This window comes from Chiloscyllium plagiosum, unplaced genomic scaffold, assembly GCF_037043375.1.
Source record: "Chiloscyllium plagiosum isolate Xiang-an unplaced genomic scaffold, Cpla_swu_hap1 HiC_scaffold_8, whole genome shotgun sequence".
NCBI lineage: Eukaryota > Metazoa > Chordata > Chondrichthyes > Orectolobiformes > Hemiscylliidae > Chiloscyllium > Chiloscyllium plagiosum.
Genome location: NW_028270146.1, coordinates 80,822,972 through 80,837,939, shown reverse-complemented (window position 1 = coordinate 80,837,939; position 14,968 = coordinate 80,822,972). Strand labels below are relative to the sequence as shown.

Below are 14,968 nucleotides of genomic sequence, written 5' to 3'. Positions count from 1 at the left end.
GACTTTATCACGTGAAAGCACAACACAAAATGTCTTCAAATCCTTTCACACTAGAACCAGTGTTCCAGAATTGGAGTTTAATAAAACCATACAACCAGAAAGAATGTCTAACTTTACACTGCACCACTACAAATTTCATAAGAAAATAGGACATTTTCAAAGTACATGCAAAAGTCAAAAACAACTTTGAGCCACAGAACTCATAATTCTTACTCAAGCAAAATAGTTAACATTTTACAGGAAGTATCTATATAAGAAAGCTTTGACTGTCAGGGTATAGCTTCTGGAGAAAATATATCTTTGTATGATGATGTGTCACCTTTAGAAGATGCAACTCCTCAAGTCCTGGAGGAAATAGGTGAGTCAGATGTGGCAGAGATCATACAGGTTAACAGTCATCCAGCTAATGTCAAACTTGTCATATGGCCAGCATAACTATTATCTGAAACATAGAACAATGGGTTAAAGAGAATGCAACTATAACCTTCTCGCAAGAACTGCATGGCACAGGCAGAGCACATTTCAAAATGAAAGGAATGCTAAGAGTAGTCTTAAATTGCATAATAGATAATTCTCCGATAATGCATGTTCCGCATGTGCAATTTGCTTATAACATTGCTGAGGAATTAAGGAATGGTATTATTGAAAATGCTTATCTCTGTTCACAATGGCACAATTTCAATGGTGAACATTTCACGTGCTTTGTTCTGCAGATGGGCCAATGTCAGCTGCCAATAGAGCACCTTCCTGTGAGAGGGACAGTACAGAGAGCAGCCATCTGAGAGAGCTAGATTGAGTAGCCTCCTGTGAAGTGTACACTATTCCTAGATCATCCTTCTTTTTGGAAAAATGGAAGGGCATAGTGAAAAGAATGTTAGCAAGAAGCACTTGGTGATAAAATTGCAGGTGGTGAACTCAAAAGAAAGGCTATAAAACAAGGAGAGAAACTAAATATGATAAAGCGGTTTGAGAGTAAGGAGAGAATATGTGATATAGCTCATTTAACAAGAATGAGGGAGTCTACCTTACACACCATGATGACCTCTGTCCTTACATTAACAATATTTTTTAAATGTACTATGTAAACTTTGCTTTTGTTTCTTTGATAAATGTGATTTATACCTTCTTTCAGGCTGTGCAATACGTTGTATTAGACTTTTCGGTGATTTTTGAGTGATCATGAGTAATAGTCTGCCCCCTACCCCACTTTTCCCATAGGCCCCATTGATTATATTAAACAATTTTCTATTAAGTGGGGTTTTGCTGGAATGCAACCACATCGTTATAGGAGAACAACTGTATATGGAAACACTTAGATTATGTCAACAAAAGCCAACATTTCTAATTTCTGAATAGCGAAGCATTCATTGCTCTTAAAATTACTACAGTATGTTCATAGAGTCATAGAGATGTATAGCACAGAACCAGACCCTTCGGTCCAACCTGTCCATGCCGACCAGATATCCCAACCCAATCTAGTCCCACTTGCCAGCACCCAGCCCATATCCTTCCAAACCCTTCCTATTCATATACCCATCGAAATGCCTCTTAAATGTTTCAATTGTACTAGCCTCCACCACTTCCTCTGGCAGCTCATTCCATGCACGTACTACCCTCTGTGTGAAAATGTTGTCCCTTAGGTCTCTTTTATATCTTTCCCCTCTCACCTAAACCTATGCCCTCTCGTTCTGGACTTCCCGATCCCAGGGAAAATACTTTGTCTATTTATCCTATCCATGCCCCTCATGATTTTATAAACCTCTATAATGTCACCCCTCAGCCTCTGACACTGCAGGAAAAACAGCCCCAGCCTGTTCAGCCCCTCCCTGTAGCTCAGATCCTCTAACCCTGGCAACATCCTTGTAAATCTTTTCTCAACCCTTTCAAGTTTCACAACATCTTTCCGATAGGAAGGAGACCAGAATTGCATGCAATATTCCAACAGTGGTCTAATCAATGTCCTGTACAGCTGCAACATGACCTCCCAACTCCTGTAGTCAATATTCTGATCAATAAAGGAAAGCATACCAAACGTCTTCTTCACTATCCTATCTATCTGCAACTCTACTTTCAAAGAGCTATGAACCTGCACTCCAACGTTTCTTTGTTCAGCAACACTCCCTCGGACCTTACCATTAAGTGTATAAGTCCTGCTACGATTTGCTTTCCCAAAATACAGCACCTCGCATTTATATGAATAAACTCCATCTGTCACTTCTCAGCCCATTGGCCCATATGTTAATGAACCTCAACCAGCTCTGAAGACAAATACCAGAGATCAACTTAACTCTACTGCAAAACACATACTTCACATGATTCAAAAGAATGCCTATTGATCTCAACAGAAGAAATATTCTGTTTGCAGAGTTGCCAGATGGATGATCCATCTCAGTCTCCTTCAGAGATGTCTAGCATGACAGCTGCCACTCTTTGGCCAATTCAATTCACTCCACATGACATCAAAAAATGTGCTGAAGGCATTGGATATTGCAAAGACTATGGGCCCTGACAACATTCCAGCCACAGCGCTGAAGACTTGTGCTCCATAGCCTACTGTGTTCCAAAATAATCTGTTGCATTACAGTTACCACAGTGGCATCTACCCAGAAATATAAAAAGTTGCCCAGGTATGCAATTGATTATATTTGATTATATTTTTTAGCTTGGACATTTTTACTTTTAATTAACAAAGGCATTTTCTTGTAGCTTTAAAAGCTTAGTGTAAAACCCAAAATAATTAATTTTGATTTTGATGGTCAATGCCTTATCCAGATTGGTGCAGTTGTTCTTCCAGAAACCAATGCTGCTGATTGTCCAAATTCGCTGATATTGGAAGTTGTTGACCAGTTGGACTTCAATTAGTTTACAGAATAACTGCTACCAAAATCTTAGTGTGGTTCTTTTTTTTATAAACGGCCACTGCAGCTAGCCTGAAGTGGCAATGTTTAAGTTATCTCCTATAATGTAAGAAACTGGACATGGATAGCATGGTTCAGAAAAAAAATCAGATTTTTTATTCAGCTAACTATTGTATATAAACATTGCATAGCAGGCATATCAGTGTCTGGGCTAACATTAGATTGTTAGATTACAATTTAGGAGGATGTTCTAGTAGAATGTCATGATTCAAGTGATTCCTTGGTAAGATGGAACATGAGATCATTATACCCTTGGGTGATGCAGCTAAGGTGTCAGGAACTTGTCATCGTAATGCAGAAGGAGGCCCTTTGGCCCACCATGGCTGTACCAGTGCTGTGATTATTTTGACTATTACCAATCATCTACATTTTTACCATATTCTTCCACATTATTTCTGTTTAAACAATCACCTAATGCCCTCTTGAATGCTTCAATTGAATGAGCTTCCCTCACTTTTCCGGGCAATGTATTCCATACTCTTACTACACTCTGTGTGTGTGAGTTTTTTTCTCGCCTCATACTTGTGTGTGTTGCAAAATATTTTAAAACTGTGTCACAGTGGTTCTCCATCTTTGTAAGAGCAAGAACAGCTTCTCCCTTTTAGATATACAGATAAGGTTTAAGGAATATGAGATGAGCCTCTGAGGTGTGTTGTAATATAACGGTGGCACGGTGGCTCGGTGGCCAAGGACCCAGGTTCAATTCCCACCTTCCGCAACTGTCTGTGTGGAGTTTGCACATTCTCCCCATGTCTGCATGGGTTTCCTCCAGGTGCTCCAGTTTCCTCCTACAGTCCAAAGATGTGCAGGTCAGATGAATTGGTCATGCTAAATTGCCCGTAGTATTAGGTGCATTAGTCAGGGGGGAATGGGTTTGGGTGGGTTGCTTTGCGGAGGGTCGGTATGGACTTATTGGGCCGAAGGGCCTGTTTCCACACTGTAGGGAATCTAATCTTAAAAAAAACAACAGTGAGCCCAGTGGTCATGTCAGATACATCACGACAAGGTTGGAATGACAGTAGCTTATGGCAGTGATGACTGTTACAAGATTCTGTCTATCAAGTAATTAAACACTCTTTGATGAAACACCTTGAGATCTGGCCTGAATTTACCTGACCAGACAAATCCATAGTAAAACATATTATTCTTTTACCTCAGGATGAACTGTGAACTTGTCTACATGTTTTATGAAATAAAGTATCATTCTGAATGGAGATAACATTCAAAATTCTGTCATAAACAAGATTTCTTTGAATCTTTCATGGAATGTGACTCATTCCATGTGATAATGAATATGATGGGCAACATTTACTGTCCATCCCTGGTTCCCTTGTGAAGATTATAGTGAGCCGCCTTCTTGACCTGTTGCAATTCACTCGCTGGTATTGGCTAGTCATCAGGCTGTTACTGCTGAATGTAATTAGATAATGACATTCAAACAAATTTCTGGCAGGAAATTATTCATGACATAAGCTGTTACATAGAAGAATGAGCCTGCAAGTTACAAAAAAATCAGAATGTGAGAGGCACCACCAAAAGTAGAAAGAAATTAATTACCAATTAGAGTAAACACAGATTAAAAAAGAACTTCCTGTTTTTTTTAAAGTTATAAACTAGTTTGTTTATTGGGAATTCTTACATTTTCTCTGTATAATTATTTTTGAGTGTTTTTGTCTGGTGTTTTGGTACTATGGCAACGGGAGTAAAGCTCAGCCATCAAAAAAGTTAGAAGTCATGACTTCTATAAATGGATTTATTAATCCTTTGTTGACTCTGAGAAAGTTAGATCAAGATGTTTTTTTTATTGGATCTTTGATTATGCTATTAATCAGGTCACCATCCAATTTTACACATATCTCATGCATTGGATGCTTAGTGACTTTTCAAGATTTTATTCATATTCATGATACTTAGGACTGTAATTATATAGAATTGTGCATTGGTTTTAAAGTTGGCTCCTAACACACAGCTTAGGTTCACATAAAAGTTGAAGCAGGCTGAGTCCTCTTTAACTGAACTTTGTCTAAAATTTATTTTGAATTATTTTTATATCAGGCCATTGCCGAAATTGTACAGTAAATACACTTACCTCCCCTACTTTTAAGTTACCAGTGTATTGACTTGAAAGAGCCTTTGGACCCAGTTTACAATATAAGTAATTCTCCAAAGTAAATAATGATTTCAAGGATGATAAATAGCCATATTCAACCCAATCAATGGCTTAATTAAATAATGAGTAGATGCTGTAAGTAAACTAAACATCTTCAAAACATTTTCAATAAATGGAGATGTCTATTTAAAAAAATAATTTATCACTTTCCAAAATAATTTTTTTTAAATGTAAATGCCCCTGTAAGTTTTGGGGGGTTATTATGAAAGGCAACTTGGAATGAACCTTAGAAAGAAAGAAATAAAAGTTGAAATTCACAGATCACTCAGACAACAAAGCCAATGTTTCATTTTGAAATACTTGGAGACCTTCTAAAGAGATGGCAAATGCAATACCTTGTTCTTTATGCATTTGAGGTGGTAAACAAATAGTTAAAGAATTTTGTCATTTTGATGAAAATTAATGATGCAAGACAGTTTCTATTTGTGCATGTGTTTATTTACTAAAGAAAGTATCAGATTTGAGGATTGACATCATTATTATTCAGATATCCAAAGGAAGTATTTACTAGGTGAGGAATAGTTTAGTTGATGAAAATTATCTTGAAAGTATTTTGTTTTTTAAATCCTGCACTATTCCATGAAAATATGTCATCACAAGTGCTTCAGCCAGAGTAAATTTTGTATAGTAGCCAGAATTACTGAGAAAAACATCTAAATTGTAAAACCCTTGAAAAGAAAACTTATGCCAGTGGCCACACTGTAAAATAATTTACCTAAGGTCAAGCTACTTTCCTAACAGGCTGTTAGCTAAGTTTTGTTTTACCTGTTTATGTGAGTGACATGTGTAAAAGGTGCCCTCTATACTATATATAACTTCGGTATAATGACTATGATAGGCGTGGAGTAGCCATAAATGAAGGCCTTAACATAGTCTTTCTAGCCACTAATTAACCTGCCTCAAATAGATTAATCAACTATCTAGATAGCTCTATATGGGTCAGTTAGCTTGGCTAACAGTATGGTTAGTCTGTGATGTATAGTAAAGGCAACAGCATATCTTCAATTCCTGACTAGCAGAGGTTACCATGTAGGACTTAACTTCTCAAACTCTCGCCTCACTGAAGGTGTGGTGACCCTCGTATTAAACTAACACCATTTTTCTTTCTCTCTCTCTCTCTCTCCCCAATGGGAGAGAAGCCCTATAGTTTGGTAAGACTATTGGGACTCTACTTTTGAATGAGTAAACCAGAAGTGTCACAGGACTACCTCTGGAACTTTAAAATCGGAGCCATGATTAGGTTCAAGGTTCCTCAACATGTTCTGCTATTTAGTGGTTGATCTATGATCTAACACTGACAAACTGAGTTACATAACATCCTTCTTATCAGTTAACAAAAATCTATCAAAACCTTTATTAACATTAAGAATAGAGTTTGCAGCGATTGTCAATTTGTGGAAGAGTTCTAAACCTCTGCTCCTGTGAAATAAAAGGTTAACTGTAGCATTACTCTAAGAATAGTTACTGAATTCATTCACTAGGAGCTATGTCTTACTGACCACAAATCACATGGTATTGAAGCCTGAGTCTGAGTAAGCTTCCAGAAGATATCCTCTCTAACCATTGTTTGTACAGAACTATCTTTAGTAAACACTGTTACATGTGTCTAGACCTCATCTTATTGCAACTACTTTAGGTTTGTTGAGATTTTTCCTGATTTCACTCCTGAAATTTGAACTCTATCCTTCCCAGTCTTAGGTTGCAACAGCAACAATTGTTTCTTTTTCAGTTCCCTTTCATACCTTGAAAACTTGGAAGTCATGTCCTAATGTTCAAAATTCCAATAAATAGAAGACCAGTTGGAATATTTTCTCTTTGTAAATTAACCCTTGGAATCCAGGTATAGTTTTGGAAACAGTACAGCACAGATTTAGCAAGAATAATAAACCCCTTCCAAGATTGCATTTACCAAGCATCCTAAGACAATGTCTTCCAAATCCACAGCCCCTACCATCTAAAGGGAGCAGGGCTGCAGATGCACGGGAACATTACCAGTTGCTAGCTCCCCTCTAAATTACTCACCATCCTGATTTAGAAATATTTGTTATTGTTTCTTCATTATTGTTGGGTCAAAATCATGGAAGTCCCTCCCATACAACCTCATGGGTATACCCTCACCAAATAGATTGCAACCTTTCACAAAGGCAGCTCATAACTATCTTCTCAAGGCCAACTAGAGATGGGCAATAAATGCTGGTCCAGTCAGTGAAGTGTGGATTCCTTGAATGAATTTTTAAACTGTTGAGGTACCATTGCTGTGCACAATATTTCAGCGGTAGTCTAACCAGAGACAATCAGCTTCTATTATTACCCTGACTAATGCATCTAACCTACATAAGCCTGAACACCATGGACAATTCACCTAACCTGTACATCTTTGCATTGTGGAAGGAAACCAGAGCAACCAGAGAAAACCTATGAAGACACAGGGAGAACGTGGGAGAACCTATGAAGACACAGGGCAAACTCCACCACACAAACAGTTGCCCAAGGCTGGAATTGAGCCTGGGTCCCTGCGGCTGTGAGGCAACAGTGCTAACCACTAAGCCACTGTGCTGCCCTCATTATTACATGACATAAAAAGTAAAGTATAGATTCCATTTCTGTTATAGAACAGCCAATTAAGTGAAACCACCACTGTACTGTCTGAAATGTAACAGCTAATTTGCGCACAATAAGCTCTAGTAAAGAAGGTAAACTATATGAATTTGAGGGATTTGAGTGAAAGGATTTGAGTACAAGAACAAGGATGTCTTGCTACAACCGTACATGGCATTGGTGAGGCCAGAGAAAGATTTACCAAATTGATTCCTCAGATGACAGACAAGAAGTATGAGGAGAGATTGAGTTGGTTAGGATTGTATCCACCAGAGTTTAGAAGACTGAGTGGGGATGGAATTGCATTAGAAACCTATAAAACTCTAACAGGACGAGACATGGTTAAATGCAGGCGGTCTTTTGATTATGATGGAGGAATCCAGAATCAAGGGTCATAGTTTAAGGATAAAGGGTAAATGATTTAGGACTGAGGTGAGAATTTTTTTCACCTGGAGTGTTGTGAGTCTGTATAATCCCCTACCACAGAAAGCGATTGACGCCTAAACATTCTGTTTTCTTGAAGGAGTTATATATAGTTGGTGTGGTTAAAGGAATCACATGATACAGGGACAGGGCAGGATGAGGATATTGAGCTCAATGATCAGCCATATCATATTGAATGGCAGAGCAGTCTTGAGGGGTCAATCAGTATACCCCTGGTCTGACTTTCGATGTTTCTACAACATCAATTCATGAATCACCAGATCATTAGGCATTGGTTGAAGATAAATGTTGTTCAAGTGACTGAGAAATCACCTGGCCTGCTTTTAAATTGTGCTATGGGATTGGTTATCTGCAGGTAAGGCAGAGAGCAGGGACATCGGTTTAACGTGACAGATGGCACCTCCCTCAGTATCGCACAGATGTATCAGCCTTGGTATATGTTGAATCTTTCGTGCTACCACTGAGCCAAAGCCAGAGAAACAAAAGTGGGAGCTTCAAATTAGTGTGTATGCATGATAGCTATAATCTTCAGTATTTTAGATTATCAATGAAATATAAAAGATACAAAACTTTTGAAATTTGTTGTGCAAAGGCCAATCAAAATGGAATGCTAAACCCTTGAAATGTTTTTCATCTTCCTTGTATTATTCTAAAGTTGAGGGATATTTTACTTTAGCATCAGTGGGATTTTGTCTGACATTTAAATAAATGCAAAATAATGAGAGAAAGTGCCAAAGATATTCATTTGCATTTACAGCTGGGTGAGCTTTGGTGTATGCTGGCCCTTGTGTATTCATGAATACACATGAATGTTCATGCATTACATTGATCCTACACAGGCAGGGAATATTTCCATTCAAAATGATACTTAAAAAGATGGCACATTGTAATTCAGAAAAATAACACTTCTCTGGATTCCTGTCCAACTTCTAGTTCAATCATAAGAAATAAACATACTTGTGCATTAGTTGCTTCACTTCTCACTTTTATTTTAATTTGAAAACATATGTCCTTTGATAACACATTTGGCATCTGAACTTTACATATATGTGCTAAATGTGGAATCTTATATCTTTCTTTAGGGATTATATTGAGTTTTGTCATGTTGTAATAAATAAGGATGATCTGTCCTTAAGTCTCATTGACTAACTTAGAAGCTTTAGTAATAAGAAATAAAGAACTGTGAATGCTGGAAATCAGAAACAAAAACAGAAGTTACTGGAAAAAAATTCAGCAGGTCTAGCAATGTCTGTGGAGAGAAAGCAGAGTTTTGAAGAGGGGTCACTGGACCCAAACCGTTAACTCTGCTTTCTCTCCACAGATACTTCTAAACCTGCTGAGTGTTTCCAGCAATTTCTTTCTTGCTTCAGAGAGACTCTGGAATATATTGAGCACTTTGAGAGTGTTGCATTCAAAAAGTCACGACTGGTGAGGAGACCCTGCACTGTACCAACTGTGCCAACTCATGATTCAACAAATTGTGACAATAAGTGCTTGATGACAAGGACCTCCATAACTCAACAAAGGTTGAGTGTACACTGCTGTAGCCGCAGTTGTCACCACATTCTTACATTGTTGGGTAAACGAGATTATGTATCAGATGGCACACATAGAGCATTAGAGAGGTTCCACTAGCAATACCTCTACTACACTAATGACTTGGATGAAGAGACAGAAAGTACTGTTGTTAAATTTGCTAATGACTCAAAGATAGTTTGTAAAGTAAGCTGTGAAGAGGGAATAAGCAAGGTACAAAGAGATATATATTAGTTCATTGAGCAGTCAAAGATCTGGAAAATGGAGGTATGAAAATGTGAAACTGCCATTTTGGCTATAAGAATAATAAAAAAAGAATCTAAGTGATGAGAGAATGCAGAGCTCTGATATGCAGAGAGATCTGAGTGTCCTAGCATATGAATCCCAAAACGTTAGTTTGCAGGTACAGCAATTAGGATGTCTATTCAAATTTTATTTTTGTATTGAGAGAATTTGGATGTAAAATAGTGTCAAAAAGCTAGTCCCTTTTTCTAAAAGCTGTTCCTTTTCTCAAGGATACTTGATTTTTTTTCAGAGGGGTCGTAAACGGGCCCAGCTCCAATTAGACTGGCTTGGTATAGAGATGAAAGAGTATTGCGAGACCTTTTTCTTTACATGTAAACAGATGAGAATTCAGGCCAAAGTGGTCATGTTTTAGAAATGACCTGTATAACGAAAGGGGAGTGGTCAGCTCTCCAGCTGAGCATTTCAGTTCAGTCCAGAACTAGTTAGGAGTTCAACAGTGAGCTATGTGGAAACTCTATTTCTCTCTTTCTGCCCTTCTAACTTCAACCTGTAAGCACCTGTTCCATTTTTAAACTGTATTTTAAAGGGGTTTGCTTATTGAGACTGTTGTGTATATTTGGAACAGCATAATTACGTCTAGTTTGGATAGACTGAGTTCTGTAAGGGTTCTTTATTCTGTTCTCTGTGTTTCTTTATGTAATTTTGTGAATCAATTTCTGTTTGTTGTAAAACCTAGGTAGTCAACCTAGCTAGTTTACTCTGGGTAATTCTCAGTGCACACTTACCAAAACAAATTGCAAAGTTATGGTCTGGGTTGCCTGCTTAAGAATGTTTTGAGTGGCTGGCCTAGTCCACAAGAGTTTGGAGCCCCTTTGCAGGATTTTAAACAGTGAGTGGTAGGTGCTCGTGTCTTTATTTCGGGTGTTAGTTTGGTTGGGTTGACAAAGCTTGGGATAGTAATGGCTCTTTCAGTTGCCAGAAGTTTTCTGGAAGTAGATGTGTTGACTTTGGAAGTTTTGAAAAAGGTGAATAAGACCAAGCTGCAGGAATTAGCAGGGAAGCTGGAATTGGAACTGCCTGCTTCTGTGAGAAAAGGAGAGATAATTACAGCAGTAGCTCAGCATTTAAACATACCGGAGAAACCATCAAAATCTATAGAGCTGGCAAGAATCTAATTGCAAATGAAACAGCTTGAGTTAGAGGCAAGAGATAAGGAAAGGGCAGCAAAAATGAAACAGATTGAGTTATGATTAAAAGTAGAAGAGAGGAAAGAAGAGAGCAGCAAAACAGAGAGTAAAAGAGAGCGCGGAGAACAGAGAGAAAAAGAGAGAGCATTTGAACTTCAGAAACTGACACTTAAAAAGGAAAGTCAGCTTAAAAGGCTGGGGATAAAGGCTGAAGGAAACATTTGTGAGGAAGTAGTGTGAGCTCATGCGGAAGAGTAGAGAGTTAAAACAGCAAGGTTAGCTGCTGAAGTGGCTGATGATTATGAGCTGGTCCATAAAATCAGTAGGGGTTCTTTATTCTGTTCTTTGTCCCTCATTGTGTAATTTTTTGAATAAAGTTTTGTCTGTTTTAAAACCTGGTACAGTCAACCTCGCTAACTTACTCCAGGTAATTCTCACTGTACAATTATTGAAACAAATTGCAAAGTTATGATCTCCTGCTTAAGAATGTTTGGAGTGGTCTGGCTTGGTCCATAACAAGTATCCCACCCAGACCCATTTCCCTACCCTATTACTCCACATTTGCCTTGACAAATGCACCGAGCCTACACATTCCTGAGCACTATGAGCAATTTAGTGTGGCCAATTCACTTAACCTAATCATCTTTGGACTATTATTTGGATAAGTTGAGGGAGGGGCAAATGCATGGCAGATGAAGCATAATGTGGGTAAATGTCAAATCAATGTGGATAAAAGGAAACAGGTAGATGTAGCAGGTGGTCAAGAAGGCAAATGGTATGTTGGTCTTCATTGTGAGAGAATTCAATTATAGGAGCAAGGTAAGTTGAAAATCTTAAACGTACAGCGTCTGACTGACAGTTTTGAACAAAACGAGTGGAGTTTACTTGGTACAGTGAGTGTTGCGTGATTGCTATGTTAGTGATGTTTGCTGCAAGCTTACAGGACTTTAGTGAGATTACACATGGAGCACTGTGTGCAGTTTTAGTTTTTTATTGGAGGAAGGATGATTTGGCTATGGAGACTGAGCAATGAAGGTTTACCAGACTGATTCATATGGAGAGAGACTGGATCGGTTCGGACTATATTATAGAAGCCTAATGTGGGGAATCTCCTAGAAACTTATACAATTCTAACACAATTAGATAAACTAAGCACAGGAAGGATATTCCCAAAGATTGGGAAATCCAGACCAGGAGTTTTAGTCTAAGTATACAGGTTAGTTTATTTCAGAAAGGTGAGAAATTTCGTCACTCAGGAAGTGTTGAGCCTATGGAATTCTCTGCCACAAAGTGTTTGATGACAAAACATTAAATGCTGTCAAGAAGGAGTTTGATATAATTCTTAGGACTAAACGGATCAAAGGGTATGGGGAAAAAAATGGGAACAGGGTAGGAGTTGGATGATCGGCCATGATCACATTGAATGGCAGAGCAGGCTCAAAGAGCCCAATGGCCTCTTCCTGCTCTTATTTTCTGTTGTTCATTGTTTCTATAAATGGGTGGGTTGTCGTATAAGGGAAGGTTGGATAATCTAGTCTTGCATTTGGTAGAGTTTAGAGGTGTATGAATTGACTTGTTTGAAACATATATATGATGCTGATATGTATTGACAGAACGTATGTATAAGGCATGTTTCCTATTATGGGAGAATCTAGAGTTAAGGGTAGCTGTTTCAAAATAGGGGGTGACCCATTTAAGATAGAGGTCATGCGTCTTTGGAACCCTCTTGCTCAAAGGGTGTTGGAAACAATGTCTTTGAATTTTTTTAAGGCAGATGTATATATTCTTGGTAAGTAAGGGAGTGAAATGTTATTGGAGGTAAGCGGGAATGTGGAGTAACCAGATCAGCCATGATCATATTAAACAGTAGATCAGGTATGAGGCGTTAAGTGGCCTGCCTTTGCTTCTCAATAATATATATATATGATTACATCCTTGGGATTCAATATCATGACCGTTGAGTATGTGCTACTGTCCTTCTGGAAGGACTTCTTAAGCATTCAGGGAAATCTCTTGGGCAATTGACTGGGCCCTGTAAGTGGATGGCTGAAAAACATCTCCCTTGCCAGGTCCTATTTCTCATCTCTCAAATGGCCAATGTTCCATATCCTTACATATATGCATATACCTCTTCAGAATATAAACTGGAAAATGGAAATGTGGAGACTGTTGTGTTGCAGAGAATGATCTCAATGTTTTAATATAAAAGAAAGGACAAATGGAACTGTGAGGTGTTCACCTATCAGTTTCATGAGGTCACGTAACTCTTGGAGAAGATGTATTTGCTATGTCTGAAACAACTGGCACACTTTTCTTTGGGTTAGAAAATCTACCTAGCAAAAGATTTTGGATAGATAGGTTGGAATTGCAGAACTGATATTCACACTCAGATCTCTAAAGTTTGCAAGTGAAGACAGACTTCCCTTTGTCTCTCTCTGAGAGTAGAACAGAAACAGCACATTCAGACTGTGAAAAGAAGAATGTCTAATTTAAGCAGAAATCTGTGCCCAACTAACTGGCAACCAGTTGAAGATATTCTGAGGTCAACAATAATGTGCTATCATTGCCAGAAACCAAAAGACCCATAAGGAAGTCACCTCATTGCACCCTTGTGGTCTGGACTCTTGATCCACAGAATGGGTTTCTTAAAACCTACGTTTCCCACCCGTGATATCTTGAACTTGTATCCTATTTGTGAATGAATATGTGTGTGTTGGGATTTAAAGGAGACATAGTTTAAGTCTGCATATTAATAATGATCAATTTTGCAACTTGAAAAGGGATAACTTTGTTTATAAAAAGGAGTTTTTACTTTCTTGTTAAAGGATGAAACTTGGGAAGAGCTTCTTTTATCTTTGATCAGTGGTTGTCAGTGTCTTCAAATGCAAAGTCACTGTGAATCAAACTGCAACCAAGAATCCATCCTAAAGAAAATATAGAATACATCAATTATTTTAATGCAATATAAATCGAAAACCAAAAATATAATAATAATTCATGTTATCCTCTGTTCATGAAGTCTGTGTCCCACTTGTGACTGCACTGTATCTGCTGGTGCCTTGAAGCCTGAGCAGTATTTTGAGACTGCTAGTCATGTATAGTCCATTAAATAGGTATTTGAGAGGACGGTATGGTGTGTGGACTTGATTATATTCATTTGGGAGCACACTGTCTCACAGAGATATGTGGAACCGAATAAGCTTTTACTTTAAAAGCACAGAATGATAAAAGCATGTATTTTTCTTTGAGTCTCAATGACCTGATTTTCAGCTGAAAATCATTTTGAACTATAATTATCTTCGTATCAACAGCACTACATTGTAAAGCAGATACCTGATGAAATTTAGCAGCCAACCCACCACTTCTCTGTTCCAACCCAAAGCAAAGGAATATATTTGAGACAAAGCTGACGATTTGTTCTCTCATACCTCGTTCCTGGAATTGCCTGTGGAATTCTTCTGCTAACTTCCTTTGATGTGCACGAAGGTTTTCTGAGTGGAATCAGCTTTCTTTCTCTTTGATTTTATTACTTGCAAGTTTTTACAGACTCTGGAAGTGTTGTGGCATTTTACTTCTCAATTTCAAAGGATTGTAGACCCAGATCATTTGTGCTAAGTCTCTGTCCTTTCTCTGCAATATACAGTTCAGCTTGTTTAGTTTTGACATTTGGGTCTGTGAGGAACCCAAAATCAAGCAATCCCACATTGTCAGCTCACATCATTTCCTTGATTGAAGAAAAGTGATAATTTCAGGCATTGGATCTGAAGCTCTTTGCAAGACCTTCCCTCAAATGAACCACTTCACATCAGCATGGACAATTAATTCATTACAGGCAGCATCGCATAAGGACTTAAACAGATGGTGCTGGT

At 38.2% G+C, this 14,968-nt stretch overlaps 1 long non-coding RNA gene across 1 annotated transcript; it reads right to left on the bottom strand.

Annotated features, from left to right (window-relative positions):
* Positions 1-337: 337 nt before the first annotated feature.
* LOC148149427 (uncharacterized) lies at positions 338-14,672 on the bottom strand. The gene is made up of 3 exons (XR_015757776.1): positions 14,528-14,672; positions 13,912-14,023; positions 338-442 (listed from the first exon to the last, which is right to left on the bottom strand). It is a non-coding gene; the product is annotated as an uncharacterized LOC148149427 (long non-coding RNA).
* Between the last annotated feature and the right edge of the window lie 296 nt (positions 14,673-14,968).